The 18,303-nt window shown below is 48.4% G+C and overlaps 1 long non-coding RNA gene across 1 annotated transcript; it reads right to left on the bottom strand.

Moving 5' to 3' along the window:
- Positions 1-8,180: 8,180 nt before the first annotated feature.
- LOC115065079 lies at positions 8,181-10,696 on the bottom strand. The gene is made up of 3 exons (XR_003844872.1): positions 10,527-10,696; positions 10,353-10,445; positions 8,181-8,254 (listed from the first exon to the last, which is right to left on the bottom strand). It is a non-coding gene; the product is annotated as an uncharacterized LOC115065079 (long non-coding RNA).
- Positions 10,697-18,303: the final 7,607 nt, after the last annotated feature.

Here is an 18,303-nt window from a genome sequence, read left to right as displayed (position 1 = left end):
GAGTCAGTGGTTAAGGGTCAGATGCTGGGCCGGGGCCCAGTACACTGCAGAACCCAGGTGTTCAGGAAGGGTGGACCGATGGCTTGAGTCTTGGAACAGAGCAAGGGCTTTATGGGGAAAATGGGAAAGACTGAGAAACATCCAGAAGGTGCCATCACCCTTCAGGGAAGGGAGGTGGAAAGCCAGATTATGAAATTTTAACCTGGGCAGCTGTACTTGGCTGTGCACCTAGAGGGACCCACACATCCACCATCCATGCCTACTGTGGATGGTTTGAAATTATTTTTAAAAAGTTTTAGATTTAGGGACTGGGGAGATTGCTCAGTGGTTAAGAGCCCTGGCTGCTATTCCAGAAGTCGAGGGTTCAAGTGCTAGCACCCACATAGCAGCTTACAACTATCTGTAACTCCAGTTCCAGGAGACTGGCACCCTCACCCAATGCACATAAATAACTAAATTATTAAAGTTTTTAGATTTATTTATTTTGTATGTGTCTTAGTCGGGGTTTCTAGTCCTGCACAAACGTCATGACCAAGAAGCAGTTGGGGAGGAAAGGGTTTATTCAGCTTACATTTCCACATTGCTGTTCATCACTGAAAGAAGTTAGGACTGGAACTCAAGCAGGTCAGGGAGCAGGAGCTGATGCAGAGGCCATGGAGGGATGTTCTTTACTGGCTTGCTTCCCCTGGCTTGCTCAGCTTGCTCTCTTATAGAACCAAGACTACCAGCCCAGAGATGGCACCACCCACAAGGGGCCCTCCTCCCTTGATCACTAATTGAGAAAATACCTTACAGCTGGATCTCATGGAGGCACTTCCCCAACTGAAGCTCCTTTCTCTGTGGTAACTCCAGCCTGTGTCAAGTTGACACAGACTAGCCAGTACAGTGTGTATGGGTGTTTCACCTGTGTGATTATGTTACCCACATACATGCCTTAGGAGATCAGGAGAGGGTGTTGAGTCTCCTGAGCCCTTGTGGATACATTAGTCCATTTAGATGATTAAGCACAATCTCAAAATTTCTAACTTAACCAAACTTTGCAAACTCCCTTTGCCATAGAGCTGACATACAGGTTCCTGGAATATCGTGGACACGTCTAGGTGCTGTGAGACCTGGAATCAGGGCCTTCTCTGGTCCCCACTGCACCCTCGCAAACTCCATCTTGCCTGGCATACACTCAGTAAGCAATTGCTGAATGAACATATGGATCGATAACATGAGGGAGTACCCAGTGTGGAGGCAGGGGTGTGTGTGTCAAGAAACTGGCTCAGGCAGGATGGGGGGGGTCTCTTTAGGTACTGGTGCTATGCTTATGGGGGGCTGGTGATGACCACTGAGAAGCAGGTCTGATTTGATGGGACTCAGGAAGGTGGCCAGTCCCCTTGTGAACTCAGCCTGTCAAGGGCCACCCCATTAGTTTGGTCTGCCCTTGGTTGCTTAGTGGACAGGCAAGTGTACTTTCCTCTCCTAAAGCCATGTCACCTTCTCTTCCCCAGGGTCAGTCACTTGCTTTGAAGTGACAGGCTAGCTTAGTGGAGCAACCCAGATGTTGCAAGGGGAACTGTGACAATGTTGTGGAGATACAGAGGTCATAGCCTCAGCCCCAGGCTGTTCTCAAGGTAGCGTGGGCTGTTTCCCCTTTGCTTACGGTAAATGCTGAGTGACAGCTGTATTCCAGGCACCTGCCAAGTGTAGGAATAGGGCAGGGGTTGGGGTAAGGTCCAATAGGCAGCAGTGTGTTTGTCCGGTATGGAAGCTCTGGGCTCAGTCCCCCAGCTCGGATAACCCAGGTGGAGATGTACACCTGCCATTCCAACGTTCAGGCCACTCGTGGCTTCATACAAGTGTGAGACAAGCCCAGTCTACATGAGATCCTGAAGCTGTGGGGAAGGTGGCAAGGAGGTGGGGACCATCTGGGAGGAGTAGGGAGGAAGGAAAAATATGATTAAAATATACTGTTTATAATGTTTTTAATGAAAACAGAGAAGGCCTCCTAAAGTCTGCATCATGTTGCCTGGGGGATGCCCAGAGCCTGGGAATTAGAGGTCACTAAGTTCCAAGGTCACCTCAGAAATAGTGAGGCGCTGTGAGGAAAACTTGGATGGTGGCCGTTTGGTTTTGTTTGTTTTAAAATTTTGAAACAGCATCTCTCTAGGTAGCGCACGCTGACTTCTGAGTTTAGAAATCCCTGCCCCCACCTCCTGAATTCTGGGATTCCAGGTCTGCACCAACATACTTAACTGTAGATGCTTCATGGGGTGTGTGTGTGGGGGGGGGGGGGAGGATCTCCAGCGCACAGGCCCCACTCAAACTTCTCTGCACCCAGGCTGAACCTGAACGACCAGAATCCTAGCTCATCGCCTGGGAGACAGAGGCGTGAACAAGCCACAGAAACCGGGTGTCAAGTGAGCTTGGAGAACAAGCCAAGGTTACAGTCTGCAGGAGCCAGGTTCCAAGAGAGTGGCAGGACAGACGTACGAACCTATGTATGCATTCATGTATGTATGTATGTGTATATGCATGCATACATTTATTACTTATGTTTATTGTATGAGAGAGAGGGTGTGTGGGCACATCAGCCCATTCACCATCCACATGTGCGGGTTAGAGATCAACTTAACAGACTTAGTTCTCCTTCCATCATGTGGAACCCAGAAATTGAACTCAGGTCCTCAGGCTGGGTGACAACACCTTTATCTGTAGAGTCATCTCGCTGGCCCAGGCTTTAGGTGGACAAATTGGGGAGGGCACACTGCTAGGAGGTGGTGCGGATGAAGACATGAGACGAAGAAGCCTGCTAGTGGCTCCATGCACCAGGGCTGCTGAAATGACAGCCTTTACCCCACTCTGCCCCACTAACTCAACAGTAAGCTTCGGGGCTGTGGGGTGTGACGAGCCAGCAACCCCTCCTCTCCATCCTAAGGGAAAGCTGGCACCAAGGAATGTCACTTGTCCTTAGCAGGGGCACTGCCCCAGTCAGGGCTGGTCCTCCCTTCTCCTTCCCTACCTCCTGCTAACACCATCTGTGGCCCAGCCTGGCCTTGAACTCTCTATGTAGGGAAGGCTGACCTTGAACTTTTCTAACCCTCCTTCCTTCGCCCTGGAAATTCTTGCCAGCCAGGACAAGCGGTGAGCACTTTCACCAAGGATGAACCACATTCGTACGAATGAGACTACTGGTGCCTGCCATTCATCAGCTCAGGAAGCTGAACCGGGAGGATCGTGAGTTCAAGGCCTGCCTGGACTTGCATAGTGAGTTCAAGGTCAGTCTGTGGCACTTAGCAGGCCCCTACATCAAAATTAAAGTAAGAAGAGGCAGAGAATATGCTCAGTGCTTGCTAGCCTTGGGTTCAATCCCCAGTGTGGTAAAGAGAAAAAGCCAAGCTGGGCTTTAATCCCAGTACACGGGAAGCAAAGGCAGACTCATGTTCATGAGCTGGAGACCAGCCTGGTTTACATAATGAGGTCCAGGCCGGCTGAAACTGTATAATAAGACCCTGTCTCACACAGAAAGAAGTAAAGAAGGAAAGAAAGGAAGAAAGATAGAAAAAGGAAAAAAACCACCAACAAACAGAAATGGGTGTCCTTTCTGCTACCCGGGTCACCTGGACCTTCCTGGAAGCAGCTCAATAAATTCAGAGCTATTCAGAATCAGTCAGTCATTCAACCCACTTACCTAGCCACCCACTTTTATTAAAAACCCAAATCGAAACTGCATCCTTGGCCCAGCGAGTACATTGTAAAGGACTCTGTCATAGAGAAAGGAGATGGATCAAGGCTGCTTTGCTGGGGAGGGAAAGACTGGAGACAAACCATGTGTCTGGCAGCAGAGGATGCATTGGGCTTCACAGCTACTAGGAAATCGTCTGTGCTGCATGAACCTGGGAAAACGCACATACACGCTAAATGAAGCAGACGCTGAGAGGCGTGGATGGGAGGGTAAGAGCCTGGCTCTTCACTGGGACATCAGTGTTTGTGTGTGTGTGTGTGTGGGGGGGATCTGGAAACTTCGAGGCTGGAGGTAGAAGACACCATGTTTCTTTTGTTCCTTCTCTGCTGATTGGCCTGTCTCGGGGGCACATATTGCTTCTGAAGCCTTAAAGGAAAATACAATAAAAATATTTTTAGATATTTTTGGACATTTACTGAGTTAGGCTCTGTGCACACCGCTGAAGCATCTGTGCCTATTGAGAGCTCTCTCTCTGTCTCTCTCTGTCTCTGTCTCTCTGTCTCTGTCTCTGTCTCTGTCTCTCTCTCTCTCTCTTCTTGCTGAGACTAGGTTTCTTCATATAGTCCTGACTGTCCTAGAACTCACTATGTAGATGAGGCTGGACCAGAACTCAGAGATAGCCCCCCTGCTTCTCTGCCTCCCAAGCGCTGGGATTAAAGGCCAGCCCTCTCTAATCTATTTTCCGGAGAAAACTGAGGGCCAGAGAGGTTGAATGACTCAGCCCATGGGAGTCCATCTGTGCGGAAGATTGTCATGGGTTGAGGGAGGACAAGGATCGGGGAGTGATATGCTTCACCTACACCTGCCATATCGTTGAGTGGCTGCTGGGCCACCCCATCTGTGGAGAAAAGGGAAAGGCTAAAACGTTCACATTTGATTGAGGTTTGAATTTCCCAGCATGCATCAGTGTTCGCCGGCACTGGTAGAAGGGATTTCACAGAGGAGTTGCTCACATTATGTGCGGATAGGAGCTTTCAGACTTGGATCTGGGTCAAAACGTCTTCAGATCTGGAAGGTAGAGCATCTAGGGTTTGGCAGGGAAGAGTCCTGCCAATTGATGGTGGCTCCCAGCAAGACCACAAAGTTGACTGAGCTCTAGGGACAGCTGTGGGTTCCATTCTTTTCAGTCTCGGCCAATGGTATTGGACATTTAGACAGGAAGGGGGTTGGGATGATACGTGAAGACCGTATGGTGTGCTCACTTCCAGATGGTCACATGGGAACCCGGCTGGGGTGGAGAATGGTTACAAACATCTCAAAACCATATGTGCAAATAAGGAACTTGTCACCAAAGTCGTCCTTCATAAACAAATAGTGAATGCCCACTGGGCCTTGAGCACATGTAGAGACTGCCTATGGTAAATTCTGCAGGACGGGGCAAAAGCTGTCACACAAACAAATGACCAGGACGTTGGCCTTTGAGATTGAGATGTACAGGGCCAGAAGGTTTCAATCCTGCAGGAAGAGAAGGAAAGGCAGAAGAACATATGCAAAGGCCCAGCATCAGGAAAGAGCTGATGTGTGAGAGGAGCAGATCATGTATCTGTGCAGGGACAGAGTGGTTGTGAGAGAGTGACAAAGGGTTGGTGATGTGGCAAGAGTGGGGCCATGCAGACACCTGCCTAGGTGAGAGAGAGCTCAGATGTTACTAGACTCATAATGGAGGTTTTTGTGGGTAGAAACAGGAGTGATAAAGTCTAGTTTTCCATAAAAGAGGTTATTCTGGTTCCTAGGTGGAGTCTGTCTTAGTCATCTTTCTATGGCTATCACCTAAGATTGAGTATGGAAAGAGAAAAAGAGTTTAAATTGACCCATGATTTGTAAGGCCAGCATATGGTCCAGAAGAGAGCTTCTTGATTCCTCAACCCATGGCCCGAGGCTATGTGCATGCTTGTTAAAGTTTGGTCTTGCTCTCTATTGTAATGCTAAGTATGGGCCATCAAGACCTGGAGTGTGGGCCCCCAAAACCTGGAGTCTGAACATAGACCCAAATGACTCTCCCCCAAGTTATTTCTGATTGGTAATAAAGATGCCAAAAGCCAATAGCTGAATAGAAAAGACATAGGTGGGGTTTAAGATTCCTGGGCCTGGGGGTCAGAAGAGAATGAGGAGGAGGAGGAGGAGGAGGAGGAGCAGGAGGAGGAGGAAGAGGAAGAGGGAGAGGAGGAAGAGGGGGAGGAGAAGGAAGAGAAGGAAGAAGAAGAGGAGGAGGAGGAAGAGGAAGAGGGAGAGGAGGAAGAGGAAGAGGAGGAGGGGGAGGAAGAAAAAGAGGGGGAGGGAGGAGGAGGAAGAAGAGGAGGAAGAGAGGAGGAGGAGGAGGAGGAGGAAGATGAAGATGCCATGAGTTAGGAGTCAAGAAAGTATGGCCCTAAGGGCTAGCCAATTGGAGTTAAGAGCAGCCCAGACAAAACATAATAACAACTTCAGGTTATCGATAGAAAAGTAGGTTCTAAGCATAGAGGGTAGATATCTGCCTGGCTTTTGTGCTGTTTAAGGCTTATTGTAAATATAAAGGTTGTGGGTTGTGGTGAGATATCTCAGCAGGTAAGAGCACTGACTGCTTTTCCGAAGGTCTTGAGTTCAAATCCCAGCAACTACATGGTGGCTCACAACCATCTGTAATGAGATCTGACACCCTCTTCTGGCACATCTGAAGACAGCTACAGTGTACTTATGTATAATAATAAATAAATCTTTGGGTCTGAGCAAGTGGGGAATGAGCAGGGTTGACTGGAGGGAGTGGGGCCAACCAGAGAGAGCAGAGATTTTAAAATTCAATTCCCAACAACCACATGAAGGCTCACAACCATCTGTATAGCTGCAGTGTATATATATATATATATCTTAAAAAATAAAAAGTTGTATGTGTGTGTCTTTTATCCAGGAACTAAATGGTCAAATGTGGGGTAGAAATCCTGGATTGGATTTTTTTCCTACACATGCTCACCTCTCAAGGTAATTCCACAGTCTCGAGAGACCGTGTCCTATCAAGCACAGGAAAGGCATTTGCCCCGCTTACCTGCACACAGCTCATACAGCTCAGCAGCCATTCAGTGTTAAGTCTGACAGGATGAGCCATCTGGAGCAGGGTCAGAGGAGGAGTGTGACTGAGGAGCGGAGAGGCCATTGGCTTAGTCTGAAAGAGAAGGTGGTGGCTTAGACGACGGTGGGGATACTGGAGCAGAGGAATGGGGTGGACAGCAGGCGGAGCCGAGCTAGTGGCTTACTTTTCGCTACTTTCTCCCCCCAATTTTAAGGTTCATGGGCACAGAGAGGATTACTGCATCTCTCACCTCTGTGCAGAAGTTGTTGCTTCTACAGTAAATCTAAAATAAACGTAAGTCAGTGCCCTAGAGATCTAGGCTAGGCTAGCCCCTCTCTTCACACAGACAGCCCACTCAGTTTTGTGGCGTTTGCTGGTATATGTTTCCGGGAGGTTCCCTACTTGAGCTCTGAGGATGCAGACTCTGTTCTTGAGGGATTCAGATTCTAATAGTGGGAGACCTGGGTTGGAAATCTGGCTTAGCCTTTAATATATTTGTTGGGTTTTGCTGACGTTCCCAGACTACACTTAAAACAGCCTAGTGTGAATGGCTTTGGGCACTGACCTTCAACTGAATGCACCTATTGCTAATGACTATGGTTGTTGGAAGTGACCTTCTTTAGCAGTGTGGAGGGACAGTTGACATCAGTTATTGACTAAATTATCTCAGTTCTTCACAAGGCCTTGCATTTTTTAGTAGGTAAGACCAGCATCCTTACCCAGCAGTCATCAGAGCAGAAGCTTCTAGAACACTCTGTTAGTAGAAACATTGAGAGAATGTTAAGAGAACAGCCTAGATTGAGAGGAGCAGAGAAATAGACTCCACCTTATTGTAAGCAAAGGGAAAGGCTTACTCTAGGCTTGTTGAACCTGTCACACTGGTGTGAGGGCTGGAGCCCACACCTTGGCCCCTCTGCATCTTTGATTCCAGCAAACGAGGTCTTACAACATCTGTTTTGTAGAACGGTGCACATCTGTCCATTCAGGCAAAATACCCATACACAGTAGATACGATATTTTCAATTTTTTTAAAAAAGATGCTATTTCTAATGAGGTCATATGCTGACCTTTGGTTGCATGTTATGCCTACAGAACACAGTTTAACCCAGCATGGAAGGCAAAGCCAAAGCAGATGCTAATAGGAGAAAATCACAGGCACAAATGCAAAGCTATGGGGGTTTATCCCAGGAGTGAACAATGCTCTCCCGGGATCAGGAAAGGCAGCCATAGGATTTGAAGGTGGGCAGACCTACAGGATTCATACAGGGCACGGAACTGTGGATCCCAAGGGATGCACCGGCTTGGTTCCCATAAACTCTGCTTTTAGGGCACACTTGCTTACCTAGTAGGACCCTGGACCAAGTATAACAGTGTCTCCAGGTCTTGTCCTCCATGTCTTCCCTCCATCTGCAGGTGAGTACCCTGCCTGCCAGTACCCTGCCTGCCAGCACTTACACCAGTATCCCGCCACAGTCTCGTTCCTGTTATAACAAAGTACGCAAGGTCAGGTAACTCAAAAAGAAATTTTCATTTGGCTCCTAACTCTGGAAGGGGAGATGCTCACAGGAAGGGGAGATGCTCAGCTTCTCACACTGCATTTTTTTTTTTTTTTTTTTTTTTTTTTNGTTTTTCGAGACAGGGTTTCTCTGTGTAGCCCTGGCTGTCCTGGAACTCACTTTGTAGACCAGGCTGGCCTCGAACTCAGAAATCCACCTGCCTCTGCCTCTGCCTCCCTAGCGCTAGGATTAAAGGCGTGCACCACCACGCCTGGCTCTCACACTGCATTTAACAGGGCAGAGAGCATCCTGCGTCTAGACGGCAACTAAATAGCATTTGCGTAAATGATGGGATGATGGAGGCGGGAAACTAGGTCCTCCTGTCCTCCTGGTTGTCCAGCTCAAAGTCTAAGAGCTGTGTCCCTAGCCTGGACTGACCAATACTCAGGAGGTTCCCAAAGGTGAGCATATGACATTACATCATGACATGACATCCCCACCACCCGGGTTGGCATTTGAGACAATCCTTGTGGGCGCTGTGGAGAGATAGGCTGGAGAGGAGGAAGGTATAGACACGGAGGAAGGGCAAACAAGAGGGAGATAGTTCTAGAAGGCCAAGAGAGAAATCACAGCAGCCAAGGCAGCATGGGGAGAGGGCAGGAGAAAGCACTTTGCCACAGAACTGCACAGAAAGGGTGGACAGGGGGATGGTGATGGGCCAGCTCAGTGAGGCTCAGATGTGGGGGTGCAGAGGGGCAGGAAGAGATCTGACGGGACCTGGCTTCTAATGAGTCGGCTAGTCGGAAAGATGGCAGGCTTGAGGGTTATCAGTTTGGCAGAGACCATTTCAGACAAGTTGAGTTGGTTAAGCTTTAGATAGCACAGACTGGAATCCTTGAGCGTACTGTGACAATGTCCTCTGGGCAAGGCTCCTGTACCCCTTGGAGTCTCAGTTCCCAGCCCGCAATAATGTAACATACTAGATTACTAGATTGATCTTAAGGGCCCTATATGGGACTGTATGCAAATCACCTGACACATAGGTGGGTACCATGCAGTGAATCTATATATGTTCCTGCTTCTTAGACACACACACACACACACACACACACACACACATACACGCACACGCACACGTATGCACGCACACACCAAGCTTGGTGTTTTCTATTAGATGTGGGACATGGATCTGGTTTAACCCAAGCTGGAGCTCTGGGGCTCTGTATCTTTTGAGAATTTCCTTTTTTTTTTTTTCAAACATCTTCCACACGTGTTCACAAGCAGTGAAGTGTATGAGGTCTTTTCCTATAGTTCTGGCAGGAAAGTATCAGAGAAAATTCTGATCGATTCATCTGAGTCGTGTGACTGTCTCAGAACCAGGTCTGGGTCACACGGCTTCCTTCTTTCTGAAGGAAGGAAGCTAAAGTCTACAGCTATACCTCCAGGGCAGCGTTCCTGGTGAAGCTGAGCTGAGGTAAATGCTATTCCATTCACATATTTTATAGTCCTCTATAGCCACCTGTGGCAGCCCATATTGTCCCAGCTGCTCAAGGATTAGGGGATGCTTAGGAGTTCAGAGGTCCTTTGCAAAGAAGGTCCTCATTGCCAGCACCCTTAGCTTAGTGTCATTCAGTTTCCTGAACTTCCTGCTGTCATCACTAACCAAGCTGTGAGGTGGACATTGCAGTTTAATCCTGGGGTGTCTTGAGGGCATCTCTGCTGCCCCAGGGTGGGAAGTCACATTGTCCATCCACGGCACCTCATCTTCCTGGGGGAACATTCTAGAACCTGTGACCCTCCCCAGTCAGTTCAAGAGTACAGCCAATCCTGTAGTGCTAGTCAAAGACCTTTGCAGGACATCAACAGCTAGAAAATCCCAACTCCTGGAGTGAATGCCTTTCGCTGCAGCCTCCTGATTGGAACAGCCCAGGAACTCTCCACCAATGGGCAGCCGGGCTTCAGAACCTGGAACTTAGCAACTAGCAATCTGGAAGAACTCAGCAATCCATTTGAGGAAAGGGGCAGAGAAACAAGAAGGGAATTAGCGAGCAGGCAAGTAATGAGACTGTGAGTTTATTATTACCTTGGCGGGTGCATTCATTACTGAATCCAGAGCCAGAGAGCTATCTTGACTTCAACTCCGAGGTTCATGGGTCCCTGGAACAGCGAGTGAATGCTGGAGTAGGGAAATGAACAGGGTTAAGAGGAGCCGATAGAAATGCACAACCACTCGAGAAAAACTGGACCCCAGCATCACCTTTTCTTCCACGTGTTAGACGATGCCTCTTCATCTTCCACCTTGTGACATCAAGGTGTCCCAGTTGTGCCCCAAGATGACATCAGGCAGAAAAGAGGACCAGCAACCTGGTGGGTATGGAGGACTTGATTTGGATGGAGCAGCGATGGTGGTATTGGTGGGACCATCTGGTAGCTATAGAGCGTCAACCACGTCACCAGCCAGGAGCTGTAAAGTAGAAGTGAGTTTCAAAGACGCAGGCTTGGACTGACAAGCTAGCCATTAACAATGGCCCCTTGGCCCGACACACGTTAGCTACCGAAGTGTGGACCCATGGACTGGCAGGCTAGCCAACCACAATTATGCATTTGCATATGTATAGGTCCGAGAGCAAACTTCCAGAAGCTATCCACTTTATTGTTGTTGTTATTGTTTTGTTTTTCAAGACAGGGTTCCTCTACGTACCATCCCTGGCTGTCCTGGAATTCACTGTGTCAATCAGGCTAACCTTGAACTCACAGGGATCCAGGTGCCTCTGCCTCCTGAGTGCTGGGGTTAAAGGTGTGCCCCACCACGCTTGGGTCTCCACCTCACTTTTGAGACAGGGTTTTTTAATTTGGGACGTGGGGCTTACTGAATAGCCTTTGCTCGCTGGCCAGGAACCCCCCATTTATCTGTCTCTGCACCCCTATCACTGGGGCATGGTGGTGCCCAGCTCTTTATGCATCACTAGGGGTTGGATTTAGGTCCTTATGCCTGAGCAGTAAGCACTTTATCAGCTGGGCCATCTCCCTAGCTCCAAGATGTAGATAACTGGGCGAGCAGACCACTGGGTCTTTGACTAGGACTGTAATGATACTAGAAGGGATGGGTAAGATGCTAGGAATCCAGGATATGAGGAAGGGAGGAAGGGAAGGAAGAAAGGAAGGAAGGAAGGAAGGAAGGAAGGAAGGAAGGAAGGAAGGAAGGAAGGAAGGAANGAGGAAGGGAGGAAGGGAAGGAAGAAAGGAAGGAAGGAAGGAAGGAAGGAAGGAAGGAAGGAAGGAAGGAAGGAAGGAAGGAAGGAAGGAAATGGTTGCAAGGATAGGATCCCAGCCAAACAGTCTCAAGGGAGCCTGGCCCAAGCCACGGACCTGCAAAGTCTCTGGTTTATCCTAAAATAATGGGAAAACAAGAACTTTTGTGGTTCATACACTGAGTTAGGGTGCTGCTATTTTTAGATTAGAGAAATGAGTTCAGTTATTGGACAGTAACAGATAGAATGGCTATGAGGAAGGGCCCTAGGCAGTGGAGGGGACACACAGGTGATCCATGGGTGTCACAAATATGGAACCTCAAATTTGAAGGGATCCTGTAAATTGTTCTCAGTTGATCATCCCCAGAGTTTGTCTCTTAGATACACCCCTTTAGCCATGTCCCCGTCTGTGGGATTAAATGTAAGCAGAGCAACTGATAGCTAAATTGGGCCTTTCTGGTTTAGTATCTGAATTTCCCAGGACCAAAGCACCTTGCAGTCCAAGATGAGAAGGCATGCGCATCCTCTTGCACATGACTTCTCAGGATGCAAGGGAGCTACCTTCTACCCAGGTGTAGGCTCATGCTTATAATCCAGCACTTGGGAGGTAGATGCATGATCAAGTTCAAGGCCAGCCAGCCTTGGCTACGAAGCAATGTCAAGGCCAGATTGGGCTACATGAATCCTAGCAACACACCCACACAATTAAAAACAAAAACAACAACAACAAATCCACCTAAAACAAAACTAACAAGAACTAGAATGAGACCATGTCAGGGCTGGAGATGTAGGAATTAGGACACACTTGGCTAATATGTGAAGCCTGGATTCTGTCTCCAGCACCACATAACCTAGGGGTGCCGGCATGTATCTTTAGCCCCAATAGCACTCTGAAAATGTAATTTGGAGGATCAGAAATTCAAGTTATCCTCAGCTACAAAACAAGTCTGAAGCTAACCTAGGGTATATGAGACCATGTCTCAAAAAAAAAAAAAAAAAGTCAGCTTCCCTTGTTTCAAGGAACAACTTCTCCTCAAGGAAACGGGACTGGATGTGTTGCTGAGCTGCTCGGTGGTGTCAGGCCAGCAGTTGGACTCTAGGGAGGACTGTTTTCATTTTAAAAGTGAAATTCGATGTAGGGAGACCTTTGGCCTCTTGATAGCCCTAATTCCCTGCTTGATGGGTACACAGGTGACCAGGCATAGAGGGGAGGAACCATGGGCTAGCAGAGTGACCCTGAGCAGGTGCATCTCCCCCAGCCTGGGTCTTACTCCCCAGATGAGAACATCAAGTGATGGTGTTCCGTGTGCTTGGCAGGGAGAGCCAAGCTAATGAAGGGCAAGGTCAGTCACGCTGCTGACTCCGAAGGGGCCAGGTCTGCCTGTCTAAATGGGTGGGAGAGGACAACCTGGCCTTGGAGTTTTCATGGGTGTTTCCAAGGCCATCAAGAACACCTTCATCCCTGAATCTAGCGCCACCAGGTGGAGAGGAGGTCCTTATGGACACTGTTCTCTTGGTACAGATCTATTGAGTTATCAAGATTGTGTGTGTGTGTGTGTGTGTGTGCTTACAAGTGCACAAATGCCATCTCTTATAAGTGGAGATTAGACAACCATGTGTGTCAGTCCTCACCTTTCACCTTTTTTGAGAAAAGGGGCTCTTTTGTTTTCTTCTGGGTGCACCAGGCTAGCTAGCCCCCTGCCCCCCATTTCCTCTAGGGGAATGCTAGGATTTGCAGCTGCATGCTCTACTGTTTTCAGCTGTATGTGAGCTCCGGGGATTCAAACTTAGGTCTTCATGCTTGTGGAGCAAGTGCTTTATCCACTGGGCCATCTCCCCAGTCCGTGAGCAGATCTCTTTAAACTCACTTTACACAAGAGGCTCAAGGGCTGGTGAGATGGCTCAGTGGGTAAGAGCACCCGACTGCTCTTCCGAAGGTCCAGAGTTCAAATCCCAGCAACCACATGGTGACTCATAACCATCTGTAACAAGATCCGACGCCCTCTTCTGGAGTGTCTGAAGACAGCTACAGTGAACTTACATATAATAAATAAATAAATCTTTAAAAAAAAAAAAAAAAGAAGAAGAGGCTCAAAGAGGTGAAAGGCCCTGCCATTAAGTAGTGGGGTCAGAATTGGAACTCACATAATACCAGGGCCGCTTCTCTCCCAACTGACCACTCAACTCCTTCCTTGGTGACTCTGCAGGAAGGTCCGGAGAGAGAAGGGTGTGGCAAGTAGGCGGGGGCTGAAAAATATTCATCTAGGGGAGACTCCAAAGGGAACAACATCACATTCCGACATGATGCTGGCAGCCTGGCCTGACCCTCGTGTAGGAAGTAGGCTTCTGAATGCTAGTCCTTACTAGTTGCCATGGAGATGGGACTGGACACTTGAAGATGTAGCCTAAGCCTGCTCCTGAGGCTCATCCTGCAGAGCTAGTAGTGGTGTGGGGGAACTGTGATGGCAACCCTGAGTTGTCAACTTGACTACATCAGGAATGAACTAAAACCCAAAAGGCTGGGCACACCTGTGAGGGAATTTTTTTTCTTAAATAAATCATTTGAAGTGGGAGAACTCACTTCTAATGTGGATCTTTGGGGGGGGGGGGAGATCCACCTTTAATCTGGGCCACATCTTCTGCTTCATGCTTATATAAAGGACATGGAAGAAGGAAGCTTTATTGCTCTTTGCCTGTTGGCTCTCATGGGCAAGTTTATTCCTTCACAGGCATAGTTCTTCAGGATTCCAGAGTCTACTGAAGACCAGCCGAGACACCCAGCCTTGTGGACTGAGCAACCATTGGAACTTCTTGGTAGGCAGTTATTGTTGGACTAGCTGGACCACAGCCTGTTAGCCACTCTAGTGAATTTCATATATATATGGCATATATATTCATTCTATAAGTTCTGTTCCTCTAAAGAACGCTGACTAATTCAGGAACAAATCTGATATCTTGGAGAGGTCAGGAAAAGAACACTTCATTTTCTTGTGTGTGGCATGTGTATGCTTGTGGCGACCAGAGGTACCTACCTGTTGGTTGTCTTCCTTGACCGCTACCTTAGTTTACACAGATTTGCTGATTCAGCTAGATTGGATGGCCAGTGAGCCCCAGAGAGCCCCCTGCCGCCTCAGCCCAAGCAGCGATGTCACAGGCACACGCTTTTTCCCACAGGTGCCGAGGATCCAAACTCAGGTCCTGATGCTTGTGCCACAAGCAAGCACTTTACCAACTGAGCCCTTTCTCTTCCTAGTGTTAGAGCTTCAAGCAAGCACAGATGAGTGGGGTAACAGGACGAATTGGATAGTCTCGTTCTGTGCAGACGCACCCTCCAGACTATCCTGAGGCGAATTACAGAGGCAAGTATAAACAATCACCAGACTCAAACAGGGAGAAAAAAAAAAAGCGTTGCCCCCATTACCGTTTAAAACGAACAGTGATGCTTTAGTTTGAGAGAATCCATGGCTCCCCTTCAATGTTCCTGGGGCCTCGTGGGTGCTTTCTTCACAGCTGGATGAAATCAGGATCCAGAGAAGGGCTTAACTGTTACAACAAGCCATTCTGCCTCCTTCTCCCACAAACTACATACAAGTCTGCTCCCCATTTATATTTCTGAAGAACGTGTGCCATCTTACGGTTAACTGGAGTCTGGATTTTGCTTATTTTTGACGCCATAAAGGTGTGGCACTCAGGTTTGGAAGCTCCTTTTGATTTAGGTCATTTCTATTTCAGTGGGACTACTTTCCAAGGGTGGTGTCACACGTCACATGTCATGTCACATGTCATTCACCTGGCTTCCCTGCTCCAGAATCCTAGCAGCTGCTGGTCCTTGTCTCAACGCCCTGGTTCGTTACGGATCGCAAAGCAGAGCACACGGAGCGTAAAGGAGAGCATTCCGTGTAGGGCTGGGTGTGTGTGTGTCAGTTAGTGGAGAGCATAGTATGTGTGAAGCCTGGATCTGATCCCCAGAGATACACAGCAGAACTGTGAGGGTGCCTACCTAAGATCCTACTTAGGATGTGGGGGCGCGGAAGCTCAAAGTTGGGACTGGTGAGACGACAGATGGTCCAGTCTGTAAGATGTTTGCTGCAAAGCACAAAGGTCTAAGTTTTGGTTCCCAGAACCCATGGAAAAGCCAGGCAGGGCACCTGTACTTGGGAGGCCCAGTCAGGGGATCCCCAGGGCAAGCCACGCAGCCAGACCAGAAGAGAGAGAGGTTCCTCTCTGTACATAAGATGGACAGCAGACATCATTCTCAGGCCTCTGCATGCCCATACCAGCGTATATGCACACACACATATGTGTCAACACACATACAGAGAGAAGGTCAAAGTCAATCTACATTACAGAGTGTGTTTGCTGCCAGTCTGGTCTACATGAGACCCTCTGCTATGGTCTTACAGCAGAGGAGGGAGAGACGTCCAGCTCAGCCGTTTGACCTATGTGCCAGCCCTGTTCATTACTAGCCATGAATCTCTGGGCCTGTGCTAACCCCCAGAACATTCTCTGCCTATCACAGGGGTCAAGATTTTCAAGCCCACTGTGGAAGCCCCAACCCATTCAGGGGCCCTGAGCATCTGGACTGATGCCAGGAGACCCTCACTCTGTAGCCCAGGCTGTTTTAAATTCTCGATCCTCTTACCTCAGCTTCCCAGATGTTTGGATACGGGCATGCAGCACCACACTTGGCTAAATGTAGTCAATTGTACCTACTTTAGACATAAATCACCACATGTGGCTAGCAGCTACCATTGTGAATAGCCCCTTTCTAGAAAATCCCTCACTTAGTATGTCTGCCTTCACATCTGTAAAACAGAGGCTAATGAGAAATTATCTTAGTAGGAAATTGGATGGATTAGATCGTGTATATAAAAGGCCGGCAGCACACAAGCCCTCCATAAAACCAACATCAGTTTGACACAATTTAAAAAAAAAAAAAAAAAAAGATTGAAATTCCAAGCCATTCCAGAGAAACTTGTAGAAAATATTCTTCATTACAGAGTAGTGACAGCAGCAGGCTACAAGACCTTTACTTCATTGCAGGTCTGGTGGCCACTCAATCACTCACTCCAAACAATATGTCGCTTTAATCTTCTGTTTGGAACTATCTGAATGTGTCTGACTGTCATAAGAATGTGACCCTGAGAGGAAGAGAAGCGAATGGAGCGCCTGTTCCCTTCAGCCTCGCTCTAGAATTGTCTTTGCCATCTCCACTAGCAGAGGGGAGGGTATCAAACTGAGAGGGACTCCTTTGAGCAAAACCAAGCCTTTTCCATCCTTGGCTTTGATATATCCCACTGTCTTGTGGACAGGGAGCCAGTGCTGGGCAGCACAGGCTGAGTGGGGCCACCCTCCTCTCTGCGGTGCTCCACCCTCCTCTCTGTGGTGCTCCACCCTCCTCTCTGTGGTGCTCCACCCTCCTCTCTGTGGTGCTCCACCCTCCTCTCTGTGGTGCTCCACCCTCTTCTCTGTGGTGCTCCACCCTCCTCTCTGTGATGCTCCACCCTCCTCTTTGTGGTACTCCCATCCTCACTGGCTCTCTGCTGCTTAACTGGTTTGTAGTAGAATTTTGTTTCCCCTAGAAACTTGGCATCAGAGGTGTCAGCCTGGGAACATATTTGTTTGTGTAAAATTAAAAAGAAGAATATGTTTTGACCATATTTAAGTCCTAACCACACTAAAGAAATAAATACTGGCTGGCACAATGCCATTCACTGGAATAATTTTCTGGCTTTCCTCCAACTCTGCCTTTGTTTACATAACCTAAACTCCTAAGACTGCAGAGTGGCTGGTCTCAGAAAGCCACGTGGATCCCCTTAGCAGCCATGACCACCCAGCCACCCAGGCCCACTCTTAAAGTCTACTTACCTCATAAGAATATTGCATCTGTGCAGGAGGGAAAGGCTGCCAGAAACAGGGACCCTTCTCTGTCCATCATGGCGGGTCACACACCCGTTCTGAAGGGCAGAACTTAAAAATGCACAGATCCTCTGATGAAGAAATTCCACTTCTTGGGTCTACACTACAAGTACCTGGGCCAAGGAATGTGCCCATTTCCGTGTTCCTGAGGAAAGTGAGGAGGGTGGGGTGGTAGAGGCTGGCCCTTGAGGAAGATCATGATCTTCTGTTCTGAGGTAGTCTGCACGTGACTGCCCATGTCCACCACAGCTACCTGCTTCTAGTGGGCACCCCAGACCTGCCATAGCTATGGCCATCTGCTCCCTGTGTTCCTAAGGCTGCAGCCCTGCCACCCTCAGGAACATCTGAACCCCCTCAGAAGCTAGAACTAAATGTTGTGGCCAGATAAAACAACTGTGGATCTTAGGAGAGGCCTCAGACAAATGATTTTTTTTAAGTGCTTATAGTCTCCAGGTTGGATGGGGTCATCTTATTTTAGGAGATTCAAATGATATGGGTTTGGATCTTGACCTCCAGGCCAGGAGACACCCAACTGTCCTTGGAACCACTCCAGGGATGGGGTGAGGCCTGCTTATGTGTCTCCTGGGTATCCAAGGTTTTAAATTCTTGCATCTGCTGCATCTTTTTGTTCTGCTGACACGCTGTGCAGACACACAGGGGCTCTTGCTGGCTCTGTTATTGCAACTCGGATGCCACTTTTGGAAAAGGAACTCTTTTTTGTTATTGTTGGGCTTTTTTGTTTTGTTTTGTTTTGTTTTGTTTTGTTTTGTTTTGTTTTAAGACAGGGTTTCTCTGTGTAGCCCTGGCTGTCCTGGAACTCACTCTGTAGACCAGGCTGGCCTCCATCTCAGAGATCCATCTGCC

The sequence above is a fragment of the Mus pahari genome, chromosome 12 (assembly GCF_900095145.1).
Source record: "Mus pahari chromosome 12, PAHARI_EIJ_v1.1, whole genome shotgun sequence".
NCBI lineage: Eukaryota > Metazoa > Chordata > Mammalia > Rodentia > Muridae > Mus > Mus pahari.
This window is presented reverse-complemented; position numbering and strand designations above follow the sequence as displayed.